The sequence below is a fragment of the Marmota flaviventris genome, chromosome 12 (genome assembly GCF_047511675.1).
Source record: "Marmota flaviventris isolate mMarFla1 chromosome 12, mMarFla1.hap1, whole genome shotgun sequence".
NCBI lineage: Eukaryota > Metazoa > Chordata > Mammalia > Rodentia > Sciuridae > Marmota > Marmota flaviventris.
In genome coordinates, this window is record NC_092509.1 from 2071519 (window position 1) to 2083370 (window position 11852).

Here is an 11852-nt window from a genome sequence, read left to right on the forward strand (position 1 = left end):
TAAACCCAGCAACATGGGAGGCTGAGGCAGGATGATCTCAACGTGGATGCCAGTCTCAGCAGCTCAGTGAGACCCTGTCTCTAAATAAGGAAAGCTGGGCCTGAGGCTCAGTGGTGGAACAGCTGCCTGGCACATACAAGGCTCTGGGTTCCATTCCCAGGAACATCAAAATAAAACAGATGAGCACTGCCACCTGTGGCCTCCCCTGGGCCTCATGGTGTTGGAATCGCATCCCTCTGTGTTCATTTTCCCTTTGCTATTAGAACACATGCTTTGGGCTTGCCAACTCAGGTGCCTAAGCATTCGGGCAGCGAGGTAAGCAAAGTGACTTGCTCAAGCCCAAGGATGTGGTGCCCTTTCACTAAAAGAGGGCCACTGTGTCCAGACCTGGTTTCTCAACAGAAACCAAATAGTTGGATTTTAACAGGAAAGTTCCTAGGGTTCAAAAAATGGCAAGAGCTATGCACGGTGGAACATGCCTTTAATCCCAGTGGCTGGCTTGGGTTGCTGAGGCAGGAGGATAGCGAGTTTGAGGCCAGCCTCAGCAGAAGCGAGGCCCTCAGAAACTCAGGGAGACCCTGTCTCTAAATAAAATACACAATAGGGCTGGGGATGGGGCTCAGGGGTTGAGGGCCCCTGCGTTCAACCCCCCCCCACAAAAGCCAAGTTTAAAGGCACATATAAAACTACATGGTCCCAATCAAACCATCCTGTGGGCAGCTTGTTGGCTTCTTGTAATCTAAACAGTATTTTAGTTCGCCAGATGAGGCTGTCCAGCATTAGCACTATTGTGTGCTCAAGACCACCCTAGAAAACAGGGAGAAGATCAGAACTAGAACCAACCTCTGTCCCATGGGCTAGTGGATTTTTCCTGACAGCATTCGCTGATCATCCCCCATGTCGGCTGCTCAGAGCTGAAACCAAATGGGCATTGAAAAGAGGAGCCTTCCCTGGTCCATCTTTGAAGCAGTAGCTTCAGTTGGCCTTGTTCCAGCAGCTTGGGAGGCTGAGGCAGGAGGATCTAATGTTGGAGGCCAGCCTCAGCAACTTAGTGAGGCCCTCAGCATCTCAGGAGGCTCTGCTTGGCCTACACACCTAGGGTCTGACCTCATTCTTATTTCAGAGATGAGGGAGGATGAAATGGCACTCAGAGGCCATGGCATTTCCCAGTCCTGGACCCACTTGAGAGCATATGCTTTCTAAAACTTGGTATTTGATGACATGTCTGTTTCACCAGGTTCTCTTTAGCATCTGCCAACCAAAGTTATGTTACTGAGCATCAATTTATAATTGACCACAGGGCACTGTCAGGGGGAGCTTGTGCAGACCAAGCCACCGCTTACAGATTTGGCCTCATGTATTATCCATTATTTTCTGGCCTTTTAACATAAAATAAAGGTCATGTAATAAATCCTTCCTGATTTGTTAGTGTTGTTTATTTATTTATTTATTTTGGTCCCAGGGATTGAACCAAGGGGCACTTAACACCTGAGCCCCATTCCCCAAACTTATATATTTTATTTAGAGACAGGGTATCACTGAGTTGCCCAGGGTATTGATAAGTGGCTGAGGCTGACCTCCACCTTGCCATCCTTCTGCCTCAGCCTCCTGAGTCTCAGGAATCACAAGTGTGCAATACCATGTTCAGCCTCTTGAATAAATATTTTTATAGATGGGTTTGAATTATGTTTTCAAGACTGTAAAATGAAAACCTTTCCTTTCTTGCCTCTGTAGACAGCCCTTTCTCTGGCGATTGCACAGGAGCTGGGGAGTAAGGTGCCTTTCTGCTCCTTGGTGGGGAGCAAAGTTTACTTCATGGAGATCAAGAAGACAGAGGTGCTGATGGAGAACTTCCGCAGGGCTATTGGTGAGTATCACATCAGTGTGAAAGATGGCTGTTGCTTCTCCGGTGCTTTGAATCCTTTCATCTTAAAAATGCTCATGTTCTTTTGGTGCTGTTGACAAGACAGGCAAGAGTAGCTAGCCATCCAAGCAGCTTAGGGGGATGAGGTAAAAGGAACACAATTTGGAGGCCAGCCTCAGCAACTTACTGAGGCCCTGAGCAACTCAGCAAGACTCTGCCTCTAAATAAAATATAAAAAGGGCTGGGGACAGGGCTCAATGGTCGAAGGCCCCTGGATTCCATCCCTGGTACCCAAATAAATAATAAATAAATAAAAAGACTAAGCAGTCTACTTGGGGAACTTTTGATTTAATGCTGAAGGAAAGAAAACACAGTAGGAGGGTGCAGCATTTGGAAGTGGGGAGACATCATGGGACCCTGTTTCACCCCCCACAGCCACCTGGTACCCCCGTGGCTGGCACTCTATCTTCCTGTGGTTCCTCTTTGTGGGACTGGCTCTGCCTTTGATCTTCCCCAGCAGGTCCCTGTAAGCACTCAAGTATGGGGCAGGCTCTCTCTCTCTCTCTCTCTCTCTCTCTCTCTCTCTCTCTCTCTCTCTCTCTCTCTCTCTCCTTTTGAGACCATGGCTGCTGAGCCACCCCTAGCCCCTGTGTGACACTAATGCTGAACTGAAGAGTTCTAATTCTGAACTTGTGTCTAGAAGCTAAGCTTTGTGTCACATTGAACTTAGGCTTTTTATTTTTATTTTTTGGTACCAGGAATTGAACCCAGGGGCACTTCACCCCTGAGCCCTTTCCCCAGCCCTTTTAATATTTTATTTAGAGACAGTGTCTCGCCAAGTTTCCGAAGCTGGCCTCCAACTCTCGATCCTCCTGCCTCAGCCTCCTGAGATGCTGGGATTATACATGTATACAACTGGGTTTTACGTTTAAAAATTTTCTCTCTATTGTTTTTTTTTTCTTCATATCTTCTTTTATTTTCCCTTTTCATGTCCTATTTTTCAGGATCTCACTATGTTTCCCAGGCAATCCTGGAACTCCTGGGTTCAAACCATCCTCTTGCCTCAGTATGCTGAGTAACTATGGCTACAGATGTGTGCTACGGTGCCTGGATTACTTTTCCTTATTTAAACATGTGCCAGTGATTTTATTCAACTCATAAGTTAAACATATGAACCATATTCCAACAGCTCAGAAGGCTGAGGCAGCAGGATAGCAAGTTGGAGGCCAGCCTCAGAAACTTAGCCAGACCCTGAGCAACTAAGTGAGACCTTGTCTCTAAATAAAATATAAAAGGGGCTGGGGATGGTGCTCCAGGGTTCAGGGCCCCTGAATTCCATTCCTGGTACAAAAAGGAACCAAGAAAAATATGTGACAAGTAAGATATTACTACCTTTCAAATACCTGGATATTAATATTTTAAGAACTTAAATTTAAAAAACACCATTTTTCTGGGATGGGTCAGGGGCTCAGTGGTAGGGCACCCACCTAGCATGTGTGATGCCCTGGGTTGCATCCTCAGCACCATATAAAAATAATTGAAAAAATAAAGAAATTATGTCTATCTACAACTTAAAAAAAATTTTTTAAACCCCCATTTTTGTGAGACAAAAACCTGATAAAACTGGCCTTCACACAGTTGCTTGTATTTCAATGGCTCAGTGGGAACTGAAATGCTTTAAAATTTGAAAAAGTAGAGGTCACCAGGCACATTTGATGGGAGTGGCCCCTGGAGTGGTGTGGTGGGGGACACAGCAGGGCTTTTGGTGGCAGCAGGTGAGGAGAAATTTCTAGATCCTGCCACAGAATAAAGGGCAAGCTGTGGTCTCCCCTCAGACAGAAGCCTGCTTTTCCCACATCTTTGAATTCCTGCAAAGCTGCAGAGAGAGGGAGAGAGGGTCATCTGTCCCCGTCTGTGCCACTTCCTTGATATGATAAAGTCCCTGTCAGGGACTTAGAAACCTGAGCCAGCAGATGAAACCTGTGTCCTTTGTGCTGTCTTGGCCAGAGACAGCGCCCACAGCCTCTCTCTTGGCCAAAAGCTGGGCCCATGGTCCACTGGGCCTTCCTCTGTCTACTTGTCACCACCAAGAAACTTCTAGACAAATATGAGTGGCTGAGAGTTGGGGATGCTTTTCTTCCTCTCCTGGAGAAATTTAATGTCACTGTCCCATGACAGTGAGTATGGGCAGGCATTCCATTTGGAGGAATTTCCTCTTTGCAAAATAGAAATGGTTCTATTAAAAAAATCAAAGTAGGCTTAAAAGCCCAGAATTTTCCAAGCTTCATAGAGTTTTCTGATACCTTCCTGTTGTCTGGAAAATTTCTTTTTTTTTGTACCAGGGATTTAACCCAGGGGCCGTCGACCCCTGAGCACCGTCCCCAGCCTTATTTTGCATTGATTTAGAGACAGAGTCTCCCTGAGTTGCTCAGGGACTCAGTGTTGTGGAGGCTGGCCTCTAACCCATGATCCTCCAGCCTCAGCCTCTGCAGCTACTTGGACTCAAGGTGTGCACAGCTGCTTCGGGCTTTGTTTGGGAAGTTTGTTTTGGGGTTCAGGAGCTGTGAATTTGGTTCATCAAACACAGAATGTGGCTTCCCTGTTGGATGTTTTCCACAAGCCCCAATTATAGGCTCTCAGGTGGATCACAGGCAGAGGAGAGCTGGCCCTTAGCTTCCAGTCTTGAGTGTCCTTGTCCTGGTTGGGTTTCTGGAGAAGAGAAGGCAAGGGATAGGGTGATAAGATAATGCCCCCCTTGAACCGAAGGAAGTGGCCTGAGTGTCTGATCATGTGGCTGTGTGTCTCTGCCTTTGGGATATTTCCATATCAGCTCACAGGGATCCTGATGGCCACCTGCCAGCAGAAGTCTTCTGTGGCCTCCCCATTTGTCGGGAGAGCAGCGACCTTTTTTTTTTTTTTTTTTTTTTTTTTTGAGGAGGGGCACCAGGGATTGAACCCGGGGATCCTAACCACGGAGTCACCTCCCAGCCCTGTTTTGAATTTATTTGGAGACAGGGTTTCCCTGAGTTGATCAGGGCCTCACTGAGTTGCTGAGGCTGTCCTGAGCCCTGTCCTCAGCACTGTGGCACGGGCAGGTGGTGTGACCTCTGTGTCCCCCTTTCCTTGGCCTCTGCACTGTTGATGCCATATGGGACACTCAGGATAACACCGTGTAGTATAAAGGGACACCTCGTAAGGACTAGGACATAGGTCCCTTCATAAGGTAGGTCTTTCTTTTTTCATTGCTTCTGTGAGTTGTGTGGTTAAGTCAAGAAATTGTTAATGCCATCTCATCCCCCAAATGACAACCATTGGCCAGCCAGGTACAGTGGAGCATGCCTGTCATCCCAGCCCCTCAGGAGGCTGAGGCAGGAGGATCACAAGGTGGAGATCAGCCTCATCAACTTAGTCAAGGCCCTGAGCAACTCAGTGAGAGCCTGTCTCTAAATAAAATACAAAATGGGCTGGGGATGTGGCTCAGGTATAAGTCACCCCTGGGTTCAAATCCCCAAACTGCCCCCTCACCTCCCCAAAAAGTCGAAGTGGACATAATTTTGTTTTCTTTCTTTTTCATAATGTTTTTACTCATCCACCGTGTTATGACTGACTCACACTAGCTCTGTACCTCCCCTGCTGCATGGCCAGGTCCCCTGCTGTGGGCTTGGGGAGGTGTTTTACCTGTGGCTCATCACAGCTGTGTGCCCGTGTGTGCAGGTGCCAAGAATCTCATTTCCCCTGTTTTCCAGATCAAGTCTTCAGGCTCAGAAAGAGGCTCCACAGTCATCCTGTGTCCAGTGCTGGCTGAGGGCCAGGGTGACTGCGAGTCCTCTGGTGCTGGGTAACACCTGCATGTCCTCTGAGCTCTCTGGGGCTCAGTTTCTCATCTCTAGACCACTCTCCATCCACCATAGAATCTCTCCATCTTTCCCCCTTTTATAACTTGATGATTCTTTGATCCTCTGAGGTAGTTTCTTGGTCACAGCTTTATGGAGATCATGAAAATGTCACTTCTTCCAAGGGCTATTTTTCTGTTTCCTAATGGGGCCTTCATCTCAGGAGCTTGGCTCCACAACCTGTCTTTATCTCTTTAATCCCTCATCACATCCTGTCCATCCTGGATTAATGAGGTTCTGAGAAGGTGGCCCCTTCTCAAGAATAACACCTTGAGAAAGTTCTTCTGGAAAATCAACCGAATAAAAGTGCCTGAGGTGAAAAGAGAAAAATTGTCCTCTTCCCTGTAGGAGAGAGGACACAGAAACACAGTGGAAATTTGAGCCATCCATCACTCTGCTTCGACCAGCTTCTCAAAGAAATGAGCCTAACAGAGAAGAGGAAAATTGTCTTCCAAAACAAAGGTGCTACCCACCTCTGATCCCAGCAGCTTGGGAGGCTGAGGCAGGAGGATCGCAAGTTCAAAGCCAGCCTCAGCCAAAGCAAGGCCCTAAGCAACTCAGGGAGACCCTGACTCTAAATAAAATGCCAAACAGGGCTGGGGATGGGGCTTGGTGGTTGAGGGCCCCTGAGCCCAATCCCTGGTACCCCCAGCCCCCCAAAAACTCATGTCCTTCTGGGCAGTTTTTCCACATGGATGAGATACTGGGACAGAAGGACCTCAGGTGTGTTGTGTGGAGTTGTGAAGTGTCTGAGTTTGAAGGAGGCTTATGAATTTTTTGCCTAGGGACTCCCCAATCCTGCTCCTGTGTGCACAGTGCCCCAACGAGGCCAAAGAGGCCAGGTCCTGTTGAGCTTCTGGCAGCTCTCTTGGGGTGCAGTTGTGAACATGATCCACCCATTTTAAGTTTGTGTAGCACACAGGATTTTGATGCATGACATTGTTTACACTCCCCATCTTAATTCTAGAATATTGTCATGACCTTCCAAGGGACCTCGTTCCCATGAATGTTTAGTCCTGTGAACTGAACCCGTAGTGCTTAAGCAGGGAGCCAGAAGCCTGCCCTTTTTATTTTGATTTGTATTGTTTTGAGAGAGAGTCTCCCATTGCTAAGTTGCTGAGGCTGGCCTCCAACTTGGCGATCCTCCTGCCTCAGCCTCCGAGTCCCTGGGATGACAGGTGTGCACTGCTGTGCCTGGCCTCTCAGGTCTCTTCCGGAAAGGTGCCTTCCCTCGGGGTCAGGAGGAACTGGAACATGCATCAGGGTGGTCTTAGTCCCCGTTTGTCTGGTTTGGTTTGGTTTTAGCTGAACTCCAGCATTTTTTAAAGTCTGCAGAAGGAGCGAGTGGAGGCCAATGACGTCATCTACATGGAGGCCAACATCGGGGCTGTGAAGGTATGCTCCCCAGGGACAGTGTTACACATGAGGGTCTGCCAGGGGGACAACTGGGTAACTAGGGTGTCACTTTGCTCATTGGTGGTGGGTGGGGGAAGGTCAGCAGCTGTCCCTTTACCTAAGTCACCTTGGATTTCTCTGTCTTCCTCTCCTCATGACTTAAGCAGGCAGAGTGTGCAAGATGCAAACCCTGTCGGGGACAGGGACCAGACAGCCTTTGTCCCTTCCCGCTGCACCAGGCAGCATCTTCCATTTTCCTTTATCTCCCTGGTGTCCCTCCCTGAGTCCTAAACCTGGGGACTGCACCAGGTGGCTCGTCCTCTATCTGCTGCTGCGTCTCATGGTGGCTGCACCTCTCTGGTGCATGGATGAGCCTAAGGCCTCGTGTCACCCATAAATCACCACCTAGAAAAGCCCGGGACCCTGGCTCCAGTGAGTCCCCTGGATGCTCCTTTATCAGGAGTGAAATGAAAGGGGAGAGAATCTTCCAGAAAGTCTCAGGTGTGGCCCGGGCGGGTCTGGGAGCCAAAGCGGGGCCCCCGGCTGTGGGGCATAGGCAGAGGTTGCTGTTGGGTGCCCTCGGTGGGCAGCGGAGACCTGGCTGTCACTGAGCTCTGTGTGGTCCCGGTGCCCCATGGCTCTGCTGGCAAAGGCAGAGGCCACGGAGTTCGCCCTGGAGGCCGATGAGGACATGCCCTGCCCAAGGGCGACATGCACAAGAAGAAGGAGGTCATCCAGAATGGGATATTGCATGACCTGGAAGTGGCCAACACCAGGCCCCAGGGACAGGCTCTGCTGGGCCAGCACATGCCCAAGGCCCTGGGAACCAGTTGTCAGGGCCGTGCTGTCCTCCTGAAAGCCCTCTGAGAGGCTCAGCAATGAGCACGACATGAGATTCGGCCCCTTTGTCCCAATGTCCAGATGCTGTCACCGCTGATCTCTGGGCGTTGTCTGCCCCTGGCCGCCTGCCATCCTGTTGGGGGCTTCTCTCCACCCCGGGCTGGGGGTTCCTGGCGGGAGCCTTCACAGGGCTTCAGACAGCCTCACGGAGGCTCTGGCCTCTATAGAGCAAGAGCTCCAAATCCTCCAGCTCCCAGCTGGCGCTGCTCTGGGCCCCACTGGACAGAGAGTCAGGTTTGCTCTTCATCCTGAAGGGGCCTCCTCCTCCCCACCAGGAACGGGCTTTCTGCTGGGAATCTGGTTTTTCTCTTAGTCCCTTGGAGCTTTTCCCAGGAGAGGCCAGAGACTCTTGAGATTGGAGTTTCTTCCTTCTTGGCCGGAGGTTTTTTTTGTTTTGTTTTGTACTGAAGCTTAAACCCCAGGGTGCTTACACATGGAGCCCCATCCGCAGCCCTTTTTATATTTTATTTAGAAACAGGGTCTTTCTGAGTTGCTCAGGACCTCACTAAGTTTCTCAGGCTGGCCTCAAAATTGCGGTCCTCCTATCTCAGCCTCCCAAATTGCCAGGATTTTTAAAGACATGTTCCACCGCGCACGACTCTGCTTGATTCTTGCAGGTCAGGGGAAACCTCAAGGGGATCCCTCTGAGTTCAGAAGCCCCTCATCCCTTCCAGGGGAGTGTGCTGGGCCTGTCCACCTCAGGCCTCCAAGTTGAGTGACATCAGGGACCCACAGGAGGAAGGAGGATGAGCTTTGGTAGCTGCCTTAGAAAGTCCTCTCAGGTACAGGGGGACAAGATGTCCTGTCCATGATGGGCCAGTTGATGAAGCCAAAGAAGACAGAGATCACAGGTAGGACACATGGCAAAGCCAAAGCCTGGAGCCAAGTTGAAGCCCTTCTCTGACAAGCTCCTGGCTCTGAGCGCCTCCCACTGCGTGGCTCTGGGTCTTCACTCCCTTTAGAAGCCATGGCCACACTGTGTGCTCTGGCCCCACAGAGGTCAGCATCTGCTTCTCTTGAGGTCCCAGAAAGGTGCCGAATTTGACACCAGGGAGTGGGTCTCCCTTGCTCCTTTATGGACTTATTTATTTATTTATTTTTTGATGCTGGTGATTGAACTCGGGGGCCCTCGACCACTGAGCCCCGTCCCAGCACTTTTATTTTTTATTTAGAGACAGAGCCTGGCTGAGTTGCTTAGGCCCTTGCTAGGTTGCTGAGGCTGGCCTCCAACTTGTGATCCTCCTGCCTCAGCCTCTCTGGCTGCTGGAATGACAGGCATGTGCCATCGCGCCTGGCTCTTCCCTAATTTTGTGTCCTTCTCCGGACCATTACCACTTTACTCCCTGAAAATGTAAGTTCAACATGAATCCGCTGTTGCCTTGAGGCATTGCAGCAGCCTAAGCTCCTCCATGAGTGGCCAAGAGCAGATCTGTCTCTGAATTCGGTTTTGAGAGCCATGCATCATGGCTCTGGGCGAGGACAGGCCTCAGATCCCGGTTCTTTGGGAACAGCTCCATCCTGATGACAGGGGGCGCTGGTTTGGAAGGTGAGGGCTGAGACCTGAGGTGGGCCTGCTGTTCTGTAAGGGCTGATGTTTCTGGGGCCAAGGCTGGGCCTGCTCTGACCCTCCTTGCTCAGGTTTCCTGGGGAGAGGATTCTAACTGCACTTGATGGAAAGCTCATTAACCTAAGCATTGTCATGCACGGCCCCCAAAAGAGCTCCTTGACTGAGTGCAGCAGAGGGGAATTCACATTTGAAAACACATCTCCCTGGAGCTCCCAAATGAGGTGTCTTGGCATCAGGGTCAGGGCTTGATGGGGCAGCTCCTGGTCATTGTGCCCCACACAGCTCCACAAAAGGCGTTTTGTGGCATTTGGGGGCGATGATGCCTGTTTTATTTTTTTTTTTAGATGAGGGTTCAGGGATTCAACTCATAGGCTCTTGACCCTGAGTCCCATCCCCAGCCCTATTCTGTATTTTATTCAGAGACAGGGTCTCAACTGAGTTGCTCAGGGCATTACCACGTTGTGGAGGCTGGCCTCCAATTTGTGATTCTCCTGCCTCAACCTCCCAGGCTGCTGGGGTTATAGGCGTGTGCCACCACAACTGGCATGATTCTTGTTTACAAATGATGACACCAAACCTGGAATGGGTCCAGTACCCAGCCTTGGGTCAGAGAGCCAGTAGGAGAACCAGGCTGCAGGGTTGGGTCTTGATTGAATTTAGGTGTGGAGAAGAGAGCAGGTGACATTTCCCCCACTGGCTGGGACCCTGCCCAAGGCGAGGTCAACAAGGTGGTGAACAAGTACATCGACCAGGGCGTGGCTGAGAGGGTCCCCAGCATGCTGTTTGTGGACGAGGTGCACATGCTGGACATCGAGGGCTTCAACTCCCTGCACTGAGCTCTGGAATCTTCCATCGCCCCCATCGTGATTTTTGCCTCCAATCGAGGCCACTGTGTTATCAGGTAGGTGCTGCCAGCTGTCCCTGCTGCCCGGGTCTGTCCCCTCCCATGATGTCACAAGTCAGGATGGGATGAAGGGAGTGCATGTTGCCCCTGGGAGGAGACAGCAGGGGGACTGAAGTCCGCAGCTGCCATGTCCCTGATGGGCAGGGTCTCCATGGGCCTCTGAGGCTCGACATTCCCTTGGGGAGCAAAGGCCTGAGGAGGTGGGGCCCCTCTGGTGACCTGAGTGTCAGTTTCCTCACACTGGCATCCAGAGGCCAGCAGAGCCCGTTTCATCTTCAATGAGGACACTGAATGACATTGCACCTTGTCCCTTGGCATAGGTGGGAACACAGATTTGTCTCTGAATTGGTTCTTCTTAGCTCCCCATGACAGCAGCATGCATCCTGCCATGTCACCTACACAGGGTATGATTTTCATTCCTGTGACTGGCCCTACTGTGGGGTGTCCCTGGTTGTGTTCTTATGTGAACATGGGAAAGTGACATCCATTTATTTTCCTGCATCCCCCAGTCCCTCCCCTCCCTTCCCTTTGTCTCATCCAATTAAATTCTATTCTCTTCTCCCCTATTGTGAGTCAGCATCTGCATGTCAGAGAGGACACTCAGCCTTTGTTTTTTGGAATTGGCTTACTTAAGCAGCACAGTCCTCTCCAGCTCCATCCATTGACCTTCAAATGCCATCATTTCATTCTTCTTTATGGCTGAGTAATATTCCACTGTGTATAGGGACCACAGTTTCTTTATCCGTCCATCTGCTGTGGGGAACCTAGGCTGGTTCTGTAGCTTGTCTACTGTGAGTTGAGCTGCTCTAAACACTGAGGAGAACGCAGGTCTCTCCAGGAACAAAACCAGTAAGGACAGTAAGACCTTCCTGGAGACACAGTGGGGCCTCTGGCCCCTGCCTGGCCTCAGCCTGCCTTTGAGTATAGCTACTCCAGGCTGTGGGGACAGGGGGTCTTGTGCAGAATGGTGTGGACACATCTTTAGCACAGTGGCTCTGCTATCTGTGCCACAGCTGGGGGATATTCCTCCCTGGGCCCCTGCGCTGGAGGCCTCCCGCCTCCCCTCGTGCCAGCAGCTTCAGTGGTCAGGTGGCGCCCTCAGGGTTTTCTGTCTTCCTGGTTCAACAGGAGCTGGGCCTGGGTCTTCTCAGCAAAGGTGGCAGGAAGGCCTCTTCCACCCCAGCAGCCGAGGGCTATGGGGACGAGTCCCCAAGAATGCATGCTGGGGCAGGAATTAGAAAAGAACCCTGTGGTCCAAGTGTCTCAGGACGGCTAGAGCCAGAAGTGACCCCCCCATTTGCCCAGACTGGCTGCTGAGTGACAGACAGT

General features: G+C 50.7%; 1 pseudogene; it reads left to right on the plus strand.

The window, feature by feature from the left end:
- Window positions 1-10619, plus strand: part of LOC139707805 (ruvB-like 1) — a 38377-nt pseudogene extending 27758 nt beyond the window's left edge.
- The last annotated feature ends 1233 nt before the right edge of the window (window positions 10620-11852 follow it).